The sequence below is a fragment of the Sminthopsis crassicaudata genome, chromosome 4, assembly GCF_048593235.1.
Source record: "Sminthopsis crassicaudata isolate SCR6 chromosome 4, ASM4859323v1, whole genome shotgun sequence".
Classification (NCBI taxonomy): Eukaryota; Metazoa; Chordata; class Mammalia; order Dasyuromorphia; family Dasyuridae; genus Sminthopsis; species Sminthopsis crassicaudata.
This window is the reverse complement of record NC_133620.1, coordinates 341,134,564-341,154,866: the sequence shown is the minus strand read 5'-3', so window position 1 is coordinate 341,154,866 and position 20,303 is coordinate 341,134,564. Positions and strand designations below refer to the sequence as shown.

General features: G+C 33.7%; 1 long non-coding RNA gene across 1 annotated transcript; it reads left to right on the top strand.

Annotated features, from left to right (window-relative positions):
• The first annotated feature begins 1,371 nt into the window (after nucleotides 1-1,371).
• Nucleotides 1,372-5,980, top strand: LOC141541325 (uncharacterized). Its single transcript, XR_012481747.1, has 3 exons — nucleotides 1,372-1,410; nucleotides 3,896-3,970; nucleotides 5,892-5,980. It is a non-coding gene; the product is annotated as an uncharacterized LOC141541325 (long non-coding RNA).
• Nucleotides 5,981-20,303: the final 14,323 nt, after the last annotated feature.

Here is a 20,303-nt window from a genome sequence, read left to right as displayed (position 1 = left end):
GGTACCCTCAGTGGTATTACTTTATTACTGGATAGTACAATTCACATCAAAGTATTTCCAACAAGTAGCTTAGTTATATTTCTAACTTGTTTTGATATCTTACCTCTTAGTGGTACCAGAAAACTATTAGCTATATAATTTTTTATATCAAACTGATCATAATTATAACTTTGAGTAGGCCCAGCCTGTAAATCTATGATCTATGATCTATTTCTTAGATTCGTGGGAATAGTGTTTTCACCCTGACTAGGATGCTAATCCAATCACTGGTTTTGTCATAAAACCAATCAATAGTTTGTCAGAATAGGTTGTTGAGGGTCTCATGGTACTCTGAGGGAATGTATAGTCTCTGATATACCATCATGGATGATAGCTTGGGATTTCAGGGTGATATTATTATCACCAAACTCATTCTCATTCTTTCTAAAGATGTTTAGATTGAAATAGTCTTGGAACAAATCCTCTTATCTCAATTTTTTTTTATATTTAATGTTCTATGGACCATTGCCCAACGGAGATAAAATAACTTCTTTTTATAATTTAATAAAAACACTAAAAACTTAACCTCTTGAGGTTCACTGTAAGTATGCTCAGTACTTCAATAGTAGACAGGCCAATATTATTATTATTATTGTTGTTATTTCCCCAGACAGTATGCTAATCATATTGTCCTTTGAGCAAGGGACCATTTCTAAAGCTGAACTGTTTGTGAATAAGTCAGGTCTATACAGCTTGGTTAAATTGGACCTGAGATCTGACTATTTTAAGTGTCCTATTATTCTGAGATCATCTTAAAAATGAGAAGATCAGAATGGGTGTTCTGGCTTTCTTGATGCATATAAATATACCATTAAGTATAATTCATTAGATAGGTTGAATGCTTTGGCCTTGTCAGATTTGGCCATACTTATTAAAGACTCAGACTGACATATAGTGAAAGCTGATTTATCAAAAGTTTTATTAGTTGTCAAGGCATTTATGTGTATCTATAATACATTTGTTATAATAATGCCCTTGAACTACAAAATTCCTGAAGTGCTTTCTGAATAATTTTAAAAAGAATAAAATTTAATTCTTAGTATTATTCATTAGAGCCTATTTATTTGAAAAAAATAGTACTTTATAAATGGAAAAGTAATTAACTTGAATGGAAAATATTTTCAAATAGTCATTTATTTAAATGACTGATGATGACTTAAACGTATTAACTTCTTGGATCAACACAATATGAATGAACATTTTTTTTCCTTCTCTCTAAATCCACAGCAACAGAAGAAAGTCTTAAAAAAGTAGAGACATTCAAGGGCAACAAGGTTCCAGTGGATGATTTATGGGTCCCTCTGCACACATTAGATCCTGATTTGACAGAAGAGGAATTCCAACAGGCACTGAAGACAGTGCCAGCAGATGGTTGGTATTTTAAATATAAAGTCAATCAGTAAACAATTACTAGATACTTACTATGTGTTTGTGTATAGAATTACTATGAGGAAAAGAACGTGGAGAACTGGAGAGCAGTACTCCAAAGACCTTTCCTCAGGACTAGGTTCTATCAAAAGAGTCATCTTTTATCCCAATTCAATGAAAAGAGCTAGAAATTCTCTGAGCAGACTCACTCTTTTTTTTTTTTTTTTTTTGGATCAGCTTCATCCCTTTCTCTCTCTCCCCCCCCCCCAATCTAATAGTTAATCTGTAAACCAGATTCAGAAGTCAATTAAAATGTAAAGCCAGGGTGCCAGGTACAGCCAATGGAGCTGTAGCTAAAGTGATGAACAGAGTCAAGAAGTCTTAAGTTCAAATACTGTCTCAAGATACTAAGTTGTTTGATGATATTCAGGGGTCTAACCCTAACTTTTCTTAGCCTTAGTTTCCTCTTCTGTAAAATGGGGTTAATAATAACATCTACCTCACTTGTAAAGATCAATTGAAATACCATAAAGCACTTTTTGAACCTTAATGTACTATATAAATAATAGCTATTGTTAGCTATAATAATAGCTATTATTATTTCCTTATTACATCTGACTCATTGTTTCTGATCTTGTCTTAATTAGGTTGACTTTGTTCTTAACTTTAACTTGGGATTTTGTTTCTTATCTTCTGTATACCGTTACCCCTGATTACAATCCCAGATTGGTACCTTGATTCCATCTTTAATCAGAACAACTTGGCATGAAAGGATCTGAGTTCCTTTCTTCTGATTGTGGAATGAAGAAGATAAAATATTCAGAATAATAACTGATGATTTTGAATTGAACAATTAATGGGCTTAAACAGGTTCAATGAATAAAGAACAGAAATATATTCAAAGAATCAAAGAGCTGGAAATAATCTCTAAAGGTCATGTAATCTAACCTTCCTAGCCTCTTCAGACAGGTGAAAGGCTAAACCAAAACTTATGATTGTTTCTCTTATTTGAAAAAAAAACCTGATACACAAGAATCATTATTAGGCATATAATCAATTAAATACACAAAATGAGATATAATCAATGAAAACATACAAAAGTAAGGAACACAATCTAGTTAACCAAATGAATTAGTGTAACAAACAAGGAGAGAGGATACTTTTATTCTATATTTTTCTTTATTATTATTATTTTATTAATATAATATTATATTAATCAATATAATTATTATTAAAAACATATATCAACATTATTTATTTATATTTTTATTAAAGTATTAAACAATGTTTTAAATTTATTTAATGATATTAAATAATATAATTATGTTCATTAATATAAATATATTTCTTTCTAGACATGTCTGAAGTGCTATCTTTTTTATTCCCACCCTTTCTTCTCTTTCTCCTCCTTGTCCTCATTATTTTCTTCCCCCTTCTATTTTCTTTCCATCCTTGTTTTTTTCTCTTCAAAAATATTTTTATCAATATTAATACAGTTCTAGTTCTAATGACTTCACTTTCTATCACTTCATATAGGTCTTTCCATATTTATTCATTTGCTTTACATTCATCATTTTTGACCATAATGGCAATATAAAATTTAGCTAAAGTATGTAAAATCATTTGGTAGATGGGGATTCCCTTCATTTTTCTATAATAGAACAAGTACCTGTGAATAATATATATATTTACAAATAGTCTTTTTTCATAATGTTATTAGGGGATAAATCCTAGAAATGGAAATTGTTGGCCCAAAAAGTATGGACATTACCTGGCACAGAGCAGGTGCTTAATAAATCTTGTTGACATTGATTTCCTTATGATTTTTTTGTTATTCTTATAGTACATCATCATATTGCTTTCCAAAATGTTTGCATCAGCTATAGTCCTATGAATGTTATTTTAAGGTTGCCTAGAGTCTACCTATAATACATTTTTTACCAGTTTTTGTCATCATAAGGGGAGATACCTTAAAATTGTTTTGATTTACATTTCCCTGATTATTAGAGTTTTTTTTTTAATAAAGACTATTAAAGCAAGGAGATTTCATTGCTTCCCTTGCCCAATGAATTAAAACATTCCTACTCGAGAGACTTCTAAGATTATCACAGATCATTCCAGGATTCATGTGTTTCTGTGAGCTGATCTCCAAATCTCACTTCAATATTATAGTTCACTTTGGTTGGAGAATGAATCTTTTATTACCTAGTCTCATATGCCATTATTTTGATACTCACAGTCATCCCACAGAAACATATTATATATGAAAAGTACTTTGCAAACATTATATAAATGTTAGTTATTAGTAGTAATTAGTATTCTTTGATAATATAAACTTTGAACAAAGTAATCTGGTTTTGCAGATCAACTTAGTTGCTCATTAATGACATAGAAACTAGTATAATAATGCATGTCTTTATTATACCCTGATCTTTATTTATTAAGACTATTTTCAAAATATTTTATACCCAAATATTCTACCTTGCAGAAAATAAAAATGTAGATTTTGACAAGTTTTATAAGGCTCTAGAAGATACAAGACAACAAGCACAGGAAATGATAGGTAAGAAATGTACTATGATTGATGAAAATTCACTTTTATTGTTTAGAAATTTGGAGTATATTATGGAGCCAACATTCTCAGTAAACTCATCTTAGGAATGCAAATGAATATACCACAAAAGAATTTGTGCTTGGCTAATGGTTGGAAGTCTTGACTTGGAATCTAAGGGTCTTTTGAAATGAAAATAAGAAAGTCCTTTCTCCAGAAAAGATATGTATTTAGAAATGAATTAGTTCATCAAACAGTATCTCACATGGATACTGCGAAAAAATTCTCTGACCTTGTTTTCTGATTTTCCAAGGGTGCAGACCCTGTATATTCTTATGTCTTAAGATTAGAATCCTATCCTGTGGCTCAGTATTTGGCATTATTTCCTGTAATACTCTGAACTGCTTCTTTCAGAAGCCTATCCCTCTTAATGATTTCTTTAAGAAAGCACAGGAATAGTCAACTGTGAATTTCTAATTTCCTGTTTTTATATGGTGATCGTAGACAAAAGGACCTTACAGAAGGCTTGCTTGTTTCTTAGTAAGGAAGTTATAAATGGTCAATTGACTAAAGAGAGAATGTGTAGATGTTTAGTTTGGAGAAGAAAAGATTTAATTGGGGTTGCAGCAGTTTTTCCCAGGTCCTCATGTTGAAGTAGGTTTGGACTTGTTTTTTTTTAATTTAGGGAGCAAAACTAAGAACAATAGATAGACATTTCAAAGACTGGCTTATATGCAGTATGAAGAAAAACTCTGTAGTAATTAGAATTAGAAATGCCTAGAAATAGAATAGACTACCTTGGAAGATTTGGTTTTTCCTCCCTGAAGTTTTTTCAAGCAATTAGCTTGGTGAACATTTGTCAGGGATATTACAGAAGGGTTTTTAATTGGATGATTTTTTGAGATACCTTTCAACTCCTTAAAAGTCTATGATTCTATGAAACTATTGTGCTAATTGTATTGAGTGACATTGTTATGAATGCACAAGAATAATTGATCATATTGGTTTGGGAAACAAAAAATGATATCCTGAAGGAATAGCTATGATATATGATCCTCTAATTTAAAATAGGCAACTTTTCATAGATTAAGTAAAAAGGAAAGGTCTGAAATTTGGGCCATTGCTGGAACAGAAGACAAGTTTGGGTGAATTGCAGGGGAATGGATGTTATGAGGGAATGATGAAACTTGTCAATCTAGGGTCAGCTGGAGGGAAATGGCTATCTATAATTAGAAGTCTGGAGAAGGGCATGCCAAAAAGTGATGGAAATGCTGAAGAAGGAAATGGGAGGTTCCAAAACTTCTCTTAACTGAGTCATTTTGCCCACAATAAGCTCTATTAACATGCTTTAAACATATCTTTAGTCAATTAAACACTTATAGAATGATATAGGGAGTGATTGAGTTAAATATCCTACAAGGTCAAGTCCACTATATACTGATGGCCAAATCAAAGACATTTCACATGCACCTGAAGTTATCTCAAGGCTTGGGTTAATTGTTTACTTGAGGGTATTTTTAGGCCTTGTGTTCCATAATCTTGCCTATATTAATAAAATATCTTAGTTTAGGTGTGAATTGAATCTGTTTCTTTTTGGCAAGATGAAAGCAAACAAAGGCTTTGAACTTTTTGCATTGAAAAAATGAGAATTTACTACCATTGGTACATTTTTATCAGTAGAGGAAATGTTGGTAGAACCTTGGTAATAAACTAGCATGGGTTCCTGAATATTGTAGAATAAATTCATGGCTAGTTTGATCTTCTTGCCACAGGCTTTTTCCTCCCCTTCTTACTTTGGCTACATAATTCGATAGTTACAGAGTGCCATTTATTTATTAGCCCAGTAGTATGAGAAATGCCCTCCCCCTTGTTTTTTTTTTTTTTTAAGTAAATGTGTTATCCTGCCAAATAATTGCAATTTGTTTGTTTCTAGAGCCATCTGAGAGAATCCTTGCCTTAAATATGATCAAAGATGACAAGGTAGCTAAGAAGGACTTGGATTATGTCTTGAAAAATATGGGGATTGATTTGCCTAAAGAACAGTTGGAAAATTTACTTACATCTTCAGGTATTTTATTTTCATAATGTGTATTTTATTTTATGGGTGCTTTTAATTTTTATATCACTAATCCCCTGATATAACCCTCCCCTTATTTCTTTCCCAGCATTGAAAACCCCTGTGACTGAGACAATTAAGCAAAAATAACTTGAGACCTTGTCTGACACTATATGTAGCATTCTATCCCCACAGTCCCACATCTCTTTGTTGAGGGGAAAGAGGTGTATTTCATTCATTATCTTTTCCCCAAACCAACATTGGTTCTTATAATTACTTAGAGTTTGGGTTTTGTGTTCTTTTGATTTACATGATTGGAATCATTGTGCATAATGTTCTCCTGGTTTTACTTAATTTATATTGCTTTATCCCGATGTTCCTTTATTTCTTTGAATCCTCAGAGTCCTTATTTTTTAGGAATGAGGATTGGAATTGGATCTGTGTTTTCATTGATTTAAGGAACTCTTAGATAAGGGAATTTCCTTTATTAAAGCAAGTTGGGATTTTCTTTGGAACTAAGGACTGTAGAGGATTGTCTGAAAGGTTGGGGGCTCAAGTAAATTGCCCATATAACTAGTATGAGTTAGAGGCAAGATGTGAGCCCAGCTGGCTCATCAAACATGCTGTGATTTTTAACTTATCTCTTTAAAATTTTTGGGAATTTCCCTTTGAGTGAAGGCTTTTCGTTGAACTGACTTATATCACTCCTAATGGGAGTTCTGTACATTGTCTGACGTTCTAATTGGTGTAACTTTTATGATTTCTACTTCATATTTTCTTGGCTATACAGGTTTACTCAGTATTCATTATTTCTGGTAGTTTTGGTTTTGTTTTCTTTTGTGTGTGTGTGTGTTAGCATTTGGTAGGAGAGAACTCCTTTGACCTTTCTCTTTGACAAGAAAAGTGACTTTAACATGAAAACAGCAATTCTTCTAACTTGTAATGTTTTGTTAAACAGAAGGGAGTATACTAATCTTTTACCACAGGCTTGGTTCCTTTCTACAAAATACTATTTACACAAAAGACCAACACAAGGAATAAATGGCAAGTAAACCATGTACCCAGTGTGACAAATGATTGTTTTTCTCTGGTATTAATAACTGATTATTAAATCTGGACCAAGGATTTTTCCCTTTTTTACTTCTTCATCTAGAAATCAGCCAGTATGGCAAATCTATTTCTAAGAGTTACCCAGACTAAATAGCTAAATCAAAAATAGCAAAAGAAATTCTAACTTTAATGGATAGATTCCTGCTCATTGTGTTTACTCTGATGGGTCTGGAAAAATGTGAATTATTCTCCCTTTTGTAAGCTGATATAGAAATTTCTAAGTCTCTTTGAATAAGGACATGGGTGATCCAAATCACATATCCCAAAGCCCTCATTTTGATAAAACCCTCCTATTTATTCCCTTGTTACCTGTTGAATGATTTGAATTGATTTTCAAGGTGCATACTCTCCAGAAGACTTTATAAATATCAAAGACTGAACATGTTTGGTCTCTTGGCTACTGAGGGAACAATGCATTTTTTTTTGTCTGATTTTTAGAGATAGCCAATGAAACTGATTTTAATTATCCAGAAATTCTGTTTCTCAGAACCTTTTAAATATCACACAAGCAGATGAAAAGCAAATTAGAAAAAGATATAAAGATTACAATATAACAGACTTTATACAGAGTGAATAAGATTTCCTACTAGGAGTGATATACCTAATATTAGGCCAGAGGAAATTCTAGAGGAAAAAATCCCAGATATCAGGGACATGTCATTTGAGAAGCTTAATTTCCCTTCTACATTGCCATCCAAAGTTTGTTCTTTTTCTTTTTGGTTTCTCCCTGAAGAAGCAATAAGAAAAAGTGTCTCTCTTTCCACAGCTTTCATGACAGCTATCCCCCTTACACAGACACATCATTGAGTCTTCATTCTGTGCACAATTGAGTTGAGAGGATTTTTGTTTTTGTTTTTGTTTTTAATGTGCATGCTTCTGTTTGAAGCCAGGGTTATTAGATTTTAAAGGAAACTGCTGGGTAAGGAAACTTCTGGCACTTTCTTAGGGTCTAGAGTCTTGAGAAGCTAAATGACTTAACCAGTATGATATAACCAATGTATGCCATTGCCAGCTCTTACTGATTTCAGGGCTGGCATTCTCTCCATTACTCCAAGGAAAATCTTCCAATAGCTAAATTAGTGATAACTTAGAATTGAAGCAAAATAAAAGTTTAGCAGTTTTGCTGTGTAATAGTCTGTTGACCTCATTCACTCGACTTTTAAAGTTTCTATTTGCTTGTAATAATAAAGATCAGGAATGGTATGCCTACTTTCTGGAATTATTGCGATAGCAAAAAAAAATGAATGTCAAACACTTAATAAATACAAAATGTCCCAGAGAAATGGAAAAAAAACTAATTTAACTTCTGTTTTAGTGGTTAATAAATGGGCCAATAAATGCTTTGTCTATAGATTTTTGCTCTGGTTTAATCTGTCTCTTTTCTACCTTGCAGATGATGACTCAGTGAATATCAAAGACTTTTTGTCAACTTTAAGAAGCAGTGACAGTTTTGCCAATGTTGTTGGTAAGAGTTTTGTCAAAATAATTATGGTAGGATACCCAGCCCCTTGAGTCAGAGTATTGAGGGACAGTGTTGGGCTTGGAATCAGCAAGTCCTGCATTTTAGTCTCATCTTAGATACTTGCTGAATTTTGTGGCTCCACTTGCCCTGAGGCTCAGTTTCCTTTTCTGTTAAATGAGGAGGATAATAATATGTCATAATAACCTTAGAGAGTTGTGAGAATCAAATGAGATAGTATATAGAAAGTGTGTTGTAAACTTTTAAAGAGCGATGTAAATGTCAATTACTAATGATATTTTTGCATGGTAAACGCTTAAATAAATGCTCATTGAATAAATGACAAGTTATAAATAAATATGTAATTCCTGCTCAATCTGAAAAGGGGAGACAAAGTATACATGGAGGGTTTATGCAACATAGTTAAAAGATAAGTTCAACAAGGGGGAAATGGGAATTTAGTAGCAACTTGAAGAATCAAGAAAATCCTCATGTAGAAGATGGCATTTGAATTTGAGCCTTGAAAGAAGTTAAGGATTCTAAGAGGTAGAGGAAAGGATGAAGTGATTCTAAATATATTTTCCGTAGGACAGGAGGGAGGGAAGAGCATCCAATACAAAGGTATGGTGATGGAAAATAGAATGTCATGTGTGATTAGGAAGGATTAGTTTGAGTAGATCCATAGTCTGAATAACAGGGAACAATAAGTAATGAAAAAGGAAAAATAAGACAGGATGAAAATTTATATTATATTGTTTAATACATTTGAATGAGAGTATAAATTTACATGATCATAGAATCTCAAAGTTATTGAGTTATCAGAGGTCATATAGTTCAATTTGTGTCTGAAAAGGTAAGTCTCTTTTTACAATAACCTCAACAGATGGATCTTGAGTCATTGCTTGAGCCCAGTATTTTTTCTTCTGGGCTACCTAGCTGCCCAGTTCCAACATCTAGTATAGTTAGGGCTTCATAAGTTTTTGTGATTAATTTATTAATAATCTCTAGATTCCTTGCCTTCTTGATTGCCCACCTCTGAACTTTCTCTAGTTCATCAATGCACTTTTCAAAATTTGATATCTACAACTGAGCACAACATTCTAGATACAGACTGAATCAGGGAAATCAGAAGACAGTGAGAATCAAATACTCCCCTCTTAATCCCACCTAAATTCATGTTAGCTTTTTTGTCTTCTCTATTGCATTGTTTATTTTCATTGAGCATGCTATCTACTAAAAATTAAGATTCTTTTACAGACAAATTTTTTAATCCTGACTCTCCAAAACCTTACAACATCTTGATATAATACCCCAACCCCTTGTACCTCCAGTCCACAATGAAATACCTCTTTCCAACACTAATATGAATTTGCTTCCTATCCCCTTCTTACTGCTCCTATAGATTGCTCCCTCAATCATTCCCTATCTTTATCCATTTCTCTATTTCTCCCTACTCACTGGTTCCTTGTAGTTATCTTTTTTATTTTTATTTTTATTTTTTTGAGGCTGGGGTTAAGTGACTTGCCCAGGGTCATGCAGCTAGGAAGTGTTAAGTGTCTGAGATCACATTTGAACTTGGATCATCCTGAATTCAAGGCTGGTTCTCTATCCACTGCACCACCTAGCTGCCCCCTGGTTCCTTGTAGTTATCAACAAAAATGGCTAAGTCTTCCCCATCCTAACAAACAAAACAAAACAACAAAAACCAAAAACAAACAAACAAACAAAAAAAAACCCTAGATTTTTGTTGTTTGGTCATTTTTTCAGTCTTGTCTGACTCTTCATGATTCCAATTGGGCTTTTCTTGGCAAAGATACTAGAGTGGTTTGCCATTTCCTTCTCCAGTTCATTTTATGGATGAGAAGACTGAGGCAAGTTGGGTTAATTCACTTGCTTAGAGTCACACAACTAGTAAATGTCTGAGATCAGATTTGAATTTAGGAAGATGATTTTTCCTACTTTCAGGTTTGGCACTTTATTCAGGGCATCACATAGCTGTTCCAGTTACATCCTACCATTTACTCAAACTATCCTCCTATGACTTTCCTCTCGAATTCTTGAAAAATTGCTTTCCTTGCATCTCTTTCTCTTAACTATTTGCTTGGATTTTGATGTTATTCTCATTTTGATGGTATTATTCTTTTCAAAGCCTCCAATAATTTATCTTTATTGACAAATCTAAGCATTCCCCATAGTTTTCATCCTCCATGACATTTCTGTGCTGTTTGATAATGTTAACTACCTTGATTTGGTTGATACTGTATCTTTTCTCTTTTTTTGGTTCTCTTGTCAAAGTTTTGGGTCCCAGAAACAGAGTACAAATCCCTGTTAGAGGAGGGATCAGGAGAAGGTTAGAGTGCAATCAGTATGGTTTAAAGCTGTCTGGGAAGTGACCTAGTATCTTGTTTCTGAGCAAAATAGGGTGAGAGAGATCCTAAGGGCAGATTTAATGTTTAAGAATTGCTATCTCTAGAAATTAAAAACAGATTCAAGGAATCCTTAATATCTTGAGGATTCAGTTAGAAAAAAGCTAATTTTTTCATTTTCCTTATTTGCAAGTAAGAACTTAAAAATTTACAAAGACATTTAAAACGTAATACTTGTTAATTATGGCTGAATTACCAAAAAGCTTACATAGTGAAGTACTTTTTTCCCCTAGGATAAAAGGTATTCATAATATCAATTTTTTAAAAGCCCTATAATTCATCCATTTTAAATTACTTTAATTTTATTGGTAGCATTGAAAGAGGTAATCAATGCAATGGACCAGGATAAAACAGCTCCTCTTCCTATAAAAGATATATATTCAGAAATTATTCAAGAGAAATATCCTCTGGACTCCACGGGAATGCCATTATCTGATCAATCAATTGAGGATGCAATTGGTGGCCCTCTTCTTGAAGGTGAGTTGACCCTGTGCCAACTGATCTTTTGAGGTAAGAGAAGAAGAGATGCTATAGTGTGGAAGACCATTTCCTCCCAAGGGTTTCCTAGTACTTGCAAAATGCTAATGAAACCTCAGTTACATCATTCTTTAAAAATGTGGCAAACTTGCTCTAAAATTGTTTTATCTATAGTATATTTGGAATGAGACAACTCTATCTTGCACATTGTTCAAGGTGGCTAATAATATTTAAATATTATGAGTATCTTATGAGTGGTTAGACTCAAAAGTTGACCTCATAGTTTCCAAGTTCCTAGAGATAGACCATGCTGCTGCAGTTATCTCCAAATTCTTTTAGGGTCCTAGGACTAAATAAACCAAGAGGAAATATATAGGTTGTGTGTGTGTATGTGTGCATGCCTGTTTGTTCAAAGTACTTTGTGGGTCTCTTTTATAAATCTTAACTGGTGTTTTTACTCTTACTAGTCAATCAGTAGACACAACTACAAGTAGAGGTATTTACTGAGCTAGCTCTGTAAGAATGAGAGCTACAAAACATTTACTCTATACATCCAAGTGCAAACTTTCACAAACTATACACAATGAGTGGGGAAGGGTGAGTATACAAAGAGTGCACTAGAAGGGAATACATGTGGGCAAAGTGACTCATGTATATCATGCATAAGCACTCATACTGTTTCCCCTATATCTAATGTGTCTGATGGGCATATCCCTAGGCTTCCTGGGCCTGCTCCCTATAGGGTGTGGTATCTCTTGGTAGGTGTGTATCTCTTCTATAAAATGTTTTAGGATAAGAGAAGAGAGAAATATCCTCTCTCCTACCAAGAGATAAATATGAACTTCTCTAAAAAGATGAATTCTTCTCCCATATTTGGCCCTCTTTTGGACTGTCAGAACTTGCCCTCCTCAGAACTATCTCCTTCTTCAGCTAGGGGACCTGTTCAGCATAGTGTCTTCTACTGGGCTAGAGGAAAATCAGTTGATTAGCAATTTCCTGATCAACTACATCTCTTTCCCACTCCCAACACCCCTCCTCCCACTATACCACACATAATTTTAATTATTCTGAAATCATGGTAGACTTAGATGATCAGTAGGAGAATAATTAGGATTAAAGAGACAGACTTTTGTAACAGTAAGCAGTTTGAGATCTTTATGCTAACCACATTGTCATCTTTTACTTTAAAACAGTTTTTAAAAATTTTACAATTAAATGCACATATATTTATCTAACCCATGATTTTATTTGAGTGAGGAAAATTTTACAAAATATAGATTAGCAACTCATCTAGAACTCCAAGAGTTTTTGAGAGATTCAAAGTCAACAAGAGGATGAGTGATTTGCTAATGGTTAAGTAGCCTCTTGTATTAACCAAGTTTCCATGATTCTCAATACTCTATATACTCTCCCTCTCCCTGTGTAGAATAAATTCCTTAGTTTTCTTCCATGCTTAGTAATATTTGCAAATCAGTCTTTTTTTTTTGTAATATCTAATTTCCTTTCTAGGTTCAGAAAAAGATAAATTCAATACATTTATGACGGCTTTGTCTCAGAGCAAGAAGCTTCCTGTGAAAGATGGTAATATGTGCATTATATAGAAAACATACCAAATGGGTAGTAGATATGTCTTTGTCATTTAAATTGGGTCAGGATCAAGAATCTTAATTTATGACATTTGTCACCAATCATCTGGGCAAATGAGTTTTCTCTTTGACCTTCTGTTTTCTTCCCTGTTCAGGAGGATAGCAATATCTGCCAAAAGCATCTAACTCAAGAAATAGTAGATGAACAGAACAGATGATTATTTGCCTAACTCAGATTCTATTACAATGAATCATGAGGAAACATCCGATGTATTTGGCTCTTTTAGGAATGCTTGATCATCCATTGCTATCTTAGTCAATCTTTGTTTGAAATGGAAACTCAAAGCAAAACTCATCTGCCCTTAATTCAGATCAAAGGTATTAGCAAAACCTATCTTTCCAGACTTTCCAACATTCTTCTTTTTTGGGAAGGGTGAGACAATTGGAGTTAAGTGACTTGCCTAGGATCATACAATTAGTAAGTGTTAAGTGTCTGAGTTTGAATTTTAACTCAAGTCCTCCTTTCTTCAGGGCTAGAGCTCTATCCAGTGCACCATCTAACTTCCCCCTAGCCTTTCTTATTAACTTACATACTGTATGTGGGAGAACTACCAACTAAGTTCGACAACTATTCTCACGAAGAACAACAGTGCCCATACAAAGGAAGTTATGGCAAGCTCTCTTGTCTCATGGGCTCCTAGCTCTGTTTTTGTCCATTGTTGCTTTCACTTGTTGATTTACTCCTTAACTTATTACCAAAGTCACATTTCAAATTTAACTGCTCTCATTCCCTATGCAGTCACTATGCTTTTACATGTCAAGGATTATGTGAAACATTTTACCACAGACTTAAAGTTCTGTCCTACATATAGTTTGCTTGCCTTTCTTAGACCACTCCAAAACTGTGTCATTTTGGATTCATTTTTACATAAATTTGCTCTTATTTTTATCTTCAGTTCACATACAAAACATCACCAGGTAAACTTAAATACTCACTGACTTTGGCCACTGACTCCCCTTCCACACTTCTTGTTCAAAGATCCCAGACACTCTCTTGCAACAATCACATGACATTCATCAGCTCCCTGACCATTTTTCTGATTTTCCAAATATTCCTGTGTTACCCCCTTGAAAGCTTCCATCAAGACAGAAGATGAAAATAATCCTTTCCTCAGAAGAGGTATACCAATTCTGTCTCCTTTTGTCCTTCAGAAACTTCAATATCCTGAATCTCTCATAAGAATCTTGTTAAGCCATACCCTGATGTGCCCATGGGAGGGCCTATGTTGATTTTTGGAGAGTATTCTTATCTGGATTATCCTGCATAGATCCCTGGCCTTAGTACCCAGATGCTGAACTGGCTAACTTTTCTTCATGCTGTGGCTCCCAATGATCTGAAGAGTGCACAGCCATCCCTTGTCTACCTGTATAGTAGCCTACTGGAGCTTTCTCTGTCTCCTTTTCTGATCTGCTAGGTCAGGTCTTGGATTTATCTTTAGGTTTCCCTTCACAAGAGTTTGTGTTGGTTTATAACACCCTCTAGTCAGAGCGCTGGATGATTTTAAGTCTTGCCAGCTGGGACTCTTCCTTGCCTCCACCAATCTTTTGATACAGGTATAAAGTGAATAGAAGAACTTACTTCTATTTTTTCCTCTGGATTTCTTTATGGAGTCCTTTTCAGTTATTTTCTGGGATTTGTGAGGGAAAAGTGGACTTTTCTCATTGCTACATTTAGGTAAAAATCATGGGGCTCATTATAATTACCCAGTAAGCAACTTTAATGATATTTTCTTTTCCTTTATGTTGTTATTTTAGTATATTGAATTCTAGGTTTTGCATACTATACTCTGCATTGGTTCACAGTTTTGGTTATTACACTATTTATTACCATAGTAATTTACCTGCTGTGAACTTAATAAAAATTAAAAAGTAAAAAATTTATCTTGTATACTTTTTGGGGACATCATTAATCATCAAATGGTATTTTGTTTGTTTTTTCTCCATGTAGTCTTGAAAAAGAGTGTTGATGTTCTTACACATTTAGAAGATGGAAAGATTGGTGTTCCAGACCTGAAGGAGTGCCTGACTAATTTGAATATCAATTTACCAAAGGAAAACTTCGATCAAATCATTGCATCTTGTGCTCCTGATGGTGAGCATTCTCAGAGTAGGGTTCTGTATTATTTATTCACAAGAAGCTATTAGAATAACAATTCTTCAAGTTTGCTTTGGTATTTTGATGGCTCTGTAATTTCTCTAATGTGAGTATTCCCAAATCATCTAAGCCCTCATATAATCCATAAGGCACTGTACAAATCCCTGGGGATACAAGTGTAAAGAATGAAACAATCCCTATCCCAAAGAATTTCTATTCTAATGAAGAACCAACAAGTACATGTTTAAGTCCATATATAGCATAACAATGAAGGGAATAAATACAAATATATGCAAAGTAGTTTTAAGAGGGAGGTAGTAGCTGAAGATAGGTATCAGAAAAGAATTCAAATAAAAAATCAGGAAAGATTCCATACAGAAGATGTTGCATAAACTGTGTTTTAAATGAAGAAAGAGACTCTTACGAACCTTAGGGCATAACCACAATTAGAGGGAATGTTAAGGGTGATGATCCAGCAAAGGAAATTTGTCCAATAAACATGTTATACAAGTAGAAGAAGCAGAAGAGAGTATTCATAAAAGACTAGACAAGTAATAGGATTACAGAATAATAAATTAGGTTGCTTGAGGGAGTATCATCATCATCACTATCATATGTACTAATGTCTCATCAGATAAGGGCAAGAGAGAGGAGGTTAGGCAGACTGTGATCCAAATATGGTGCTTGAGGAAAGAGGAGAATTATAGATAAAAGATGCCATCACTGGATACAATTCTTGGTACGTGTGGGAGGATTTGAAATGATTAAGGAGAAGGAAAGCATAGGAGTAATAGAGGGTGAGAAAAAGGAAGAGTAGTAGTGGTTGATGATCAAAACAGCTATTTGTTAGCCTGATAACAGTTGAGAGAAAGAGAAGTCTTCTTTTTGGAGCATGTGCCCAAGACATTACAGAGAACTTTCTCAAATTTATCAAAACAGATGAAAAGTGACTCACTTCTGATTATTCACATGGATAGCCAATATTACTAGCAGAAAGATAAAAATACTGTCAACAATTAGGAGGACTTGGGTAAGAACCTAAAGACCCTGAGAACTTACCATGTTTCCTTACTCCTGCTTATTGAAGACAAGGGTGCAGAAGCGAAAAATTAATTTGGGAACTGAATAGCTGGCTAAGAAAATGGTATCTGAGAGTGGGATTTAGACATCTGAGCCATTACTTAAGATATAAAAATGACAAATTCCTGGTTACAAACAATATAACTAACAAAGGTTAGTAACAGTGTATTTTCTGGGTGTCTTTCAAATCAAATAAAAAAACCTTTTAACTAAAAAAATTATGGAGCGGGAGAATACCACCTATTTTTCTGTGTGCAAATACACATATTTTTGAATATGAACAAATATATATACATATTTACATACATAATAAACTAGATGCAATAGAAAATAGAAACAATAAAGAAAGAAGACTAACAATTGAGATAGTCAAAAGTTCACAGTAGCTAAATCTAAGAAGGCAACCATCAGCAAAAATTCATAGTCTTCAATGTATTGGTAATAAATAAAAGCAGTAGAAGTCCTAACTCAAGAAAACAAATTCAACCTTATATCATTGAGACTTGATAAGATGAAACCAATGACTGACTGGATCATGGTTCTTGATGAATGTATTTTATTAAAAAAAAACAGGATAGATTAAAAAAATGAGGGTAGTATTGTATATTAGGAGTATATAATTATGAGGAAATATGGAAACCAGAGTGGGGAAGCATTGTGGAGAATATTTGTTAATGGAGAGAGGAACTAGTGATTACGACCTTGGGATATGTTACATACCACCTGGATAAAAAGAGGCAAAAGATGAAGAGTTTGGGAAATGGATCACAAGACTGGCCCATAGACATGATGATAATAGTAATGATGGAGAAATTCTGTTATTCATACAACTGCTGAAGCTCTCTGCCAAGAGCAGAGCAGCAAATGATTTCATTATTGTCTTGATAAGGTTTGATATGTACCCTAGAGGGTAGGAAAGCAGACTTCAAAAGATTCAGAGAGAAGGATAAGTAGGATCTTATGGAATAAAATACTACTAGAAAAATCAGCTCAAGATAGATGGGATATGCTCATAAAGAAAATTTTGATGACAAGGGAAAGAATATCCATTAAGAGGGAAAATGGGATTTACCTGAAGAGACAGATGTGGATGCACAGTGGACTCACCATCCAACTTTGATTAAAATAATCAGATGGTGGAAACAAGCCCAGATTAACAGATGGTGACTAGAAGTATGGTATCAGTAATGCTGAAGCTCAGTTGAGGCTACTTAAAGAAATTAAGGACAATGAAAATTTTTTTTCAATATATAAGAAAGAAGAGAATAAAGGGAGGGATTGCATCTTTTTTTGGAGTACATAGAAGGGTGATAAGTGATGATGAAGAAAAGGCAGAGTTATTTAATTTTCTTTGCTTTTCTCTGGCAAGGAGGAATGATCTCTGAGATAGAAATGACAGAACAAAAATGTTTAAGAAGACATGCCACGAGATGTTAAGAGAGTATCTCATTTGCCTTTCAAGTTCAAATAATTTGATTTAGAGGTTGCAAATTATATAGGGCAGTGAATTTGTCTTTTGGTCCTTGGAAAATTATAGATTGGATCATTAAAGAGATGGTTAATGAATATCAGAAGGGGGAAGAGTGATTATAAAGAACCAGTTGGCTTCATCAAAAATTTTGATTTGAACTCATCGAAGGCAAATAAGATGCTGTCTTAAGGTCTCATGGCATGTAGAAGGAATTAGGCTTGTATTTGGCCTAAGAGGACAATTACAAGAATGATGGACAAAAGTTGCAAGGAGACAAGTTTATTCTTGATGTCAGAGAAATAACATCTAAACAAAATTGCCCCAAAGAGGAATAAGCTACTTTGAGAGTTTGGAAGATAACCTTTTCTTAAAGGTCTTCTAGGGGAGGTGGGATGATCATTTGATATAAGTATACTGTTTATTAGGTTACGAAAAGGAGACCCTAAATAAGGACAAGAAATTGAATTAATTTCCCATAATTATTTGTTATCACTCTTTTTTCTTACCTCAAGAAATTAAATTCACTTTCCCAAAACAGCTTTCAGAGTGGTTACAAAAAGTTACTGAAGGGTACCTATAAGGAAGACATAATTTCATCTGAGAAAACAAGCACAGTACAAAGCCAAGATTATAGCCCCTCTTTCTTCAGTTCTAAATTTAATAGAAGGACATGTGAAGTCTTTCTCTTGGGTTTGAAAAATAAACCTCATATCAAATGGAAAAGGCAGACCTAGACACAGCTAATAGGAAAAGGATTTTGAAAAAGGTGTCTGTGTTTAAATATCAATATCTTTGAATTTGTATCTACAGAGAATGGGAATATACAGTTAAAAGATTTCATCAGTGGTTTAACAGAGATTCCAAAATTTGCTGATTCCATAGGTAAGTGAAGACTCAGTTTGAAGAAAAATTATTGGGTTAGATAGCTTTTCACCATATCACTGTAATATCCCAATTTTGTATTTTCCCATCTTTTTTGGCTGGGCATCAAAGAAGCCTTCATTATAAAGGCAACATTTCAGTTGATCCATGAAATATTGTTATAATTTTGACCAGGATAAGACATTTCATTTAGTTAGCAGAATCAGCAAAGATTGATGATAGGAATAAAAATTTAGACTTGTGTAGGGAATAGCAAATCATCCACTTAACTTAAGACATAGATAAATAGATCACCTGACACGGGATCTTGGAATCATAACTGGACTCCAAAGTGGGCCAAATAATTTTTACATTATACTTCCTAAATACTATCTTTAAAGACTCCTAAAATGGAGTGAAGAGGACTTGCACAGAGTTTTGAGTTGAGAAAACTGCATTTTTCTGACATTTATTGAATTTTTTTTTGGGGGGGATAAAGTAATAGAACTGGGCTTTTTGTAATTAATTTATTTGGACTATAAATATTTTAATGCCCGTGGGGAAAATACAGTTATCATTGGAAAGAGCATTGGACTGGAAATTATGATAACCTGGGTTCTCCAAGTTCTGAAATTAAATATATGTCCTGGCAAATCAGATCTCCTCTCTTGCAGTCAGTTGCTTCATCTGTAGAAGGAGAGGTTGAAATAAACTATTTTTAAGGCCCCTTCAAGTTTAAAAAAATGTTGTTTCAACTTTTAGATTTAGAAACTTTTGGTTTCCATTTCAAAAGAATAGAGCAAGTGGTTGGCAATTTCTGTGTAGTGTTAGCAAATACGTTACTCTCAGCACTGAGCCAAAATATATTTGCATTATTCATCTACTTCTTAATGAACATTTGAAGCTATTTTTGCCCTTATACTATAATATAATTTATATTTTCTAAAGCTATAATACTTTTTACCATAATAGCAATTCAGAGTGGTATTTTTCTTCTTACATGTTTTAAAGGTCATATGTGAAACAACAAATGACACTCCACATGTTCCTATTTAGTCTTGATTATAGATTAGAAGTTTTCAGTTAGATATATATCAAATTTCCAGGCTATTGAAGTATATCTATCTCTACCTCTTAATTCAACTTTTTTTTAGATATTTGTGACATTTCTGTTATATATCTTAAACAATAAATAATTTATTTATATGTGTATCAGACCCTATTTCTGCCACTGTCACCTATCTTTGTTATGTGTTTTCAGCTTTGCAGCTAGCCTCTTCTGGCCTAGAAAATGTCCAAGATAATGTCATTGATTATGATGAACTCAAGAATGCATTGAATGAACAGGGTCTTTATGCAGCAAGTGAAGCGCTTACACAAATGTTACCTGAGCTTGCCAATGGTGAATACTTGCAATGTTTTGGTGAATTTTGGGAATCCAAGATGCTTTCTTAAGGGATTTTATATATTGAATTAATATCACTAAAATAGTTTACTGGATTTTAGAATCATCTAATACAACAATACAATAAATTTGTTGTAGACAAATTTGTTGTCAGCCACTGTGCTAGGTACAGGGAGGAAAGTTATGGTTATATAAAATCTTCAAAGAGCTCCTATTCTGTTCAGTGGGCAAAAGGTCAACATAGTCATGAGGGGATGGT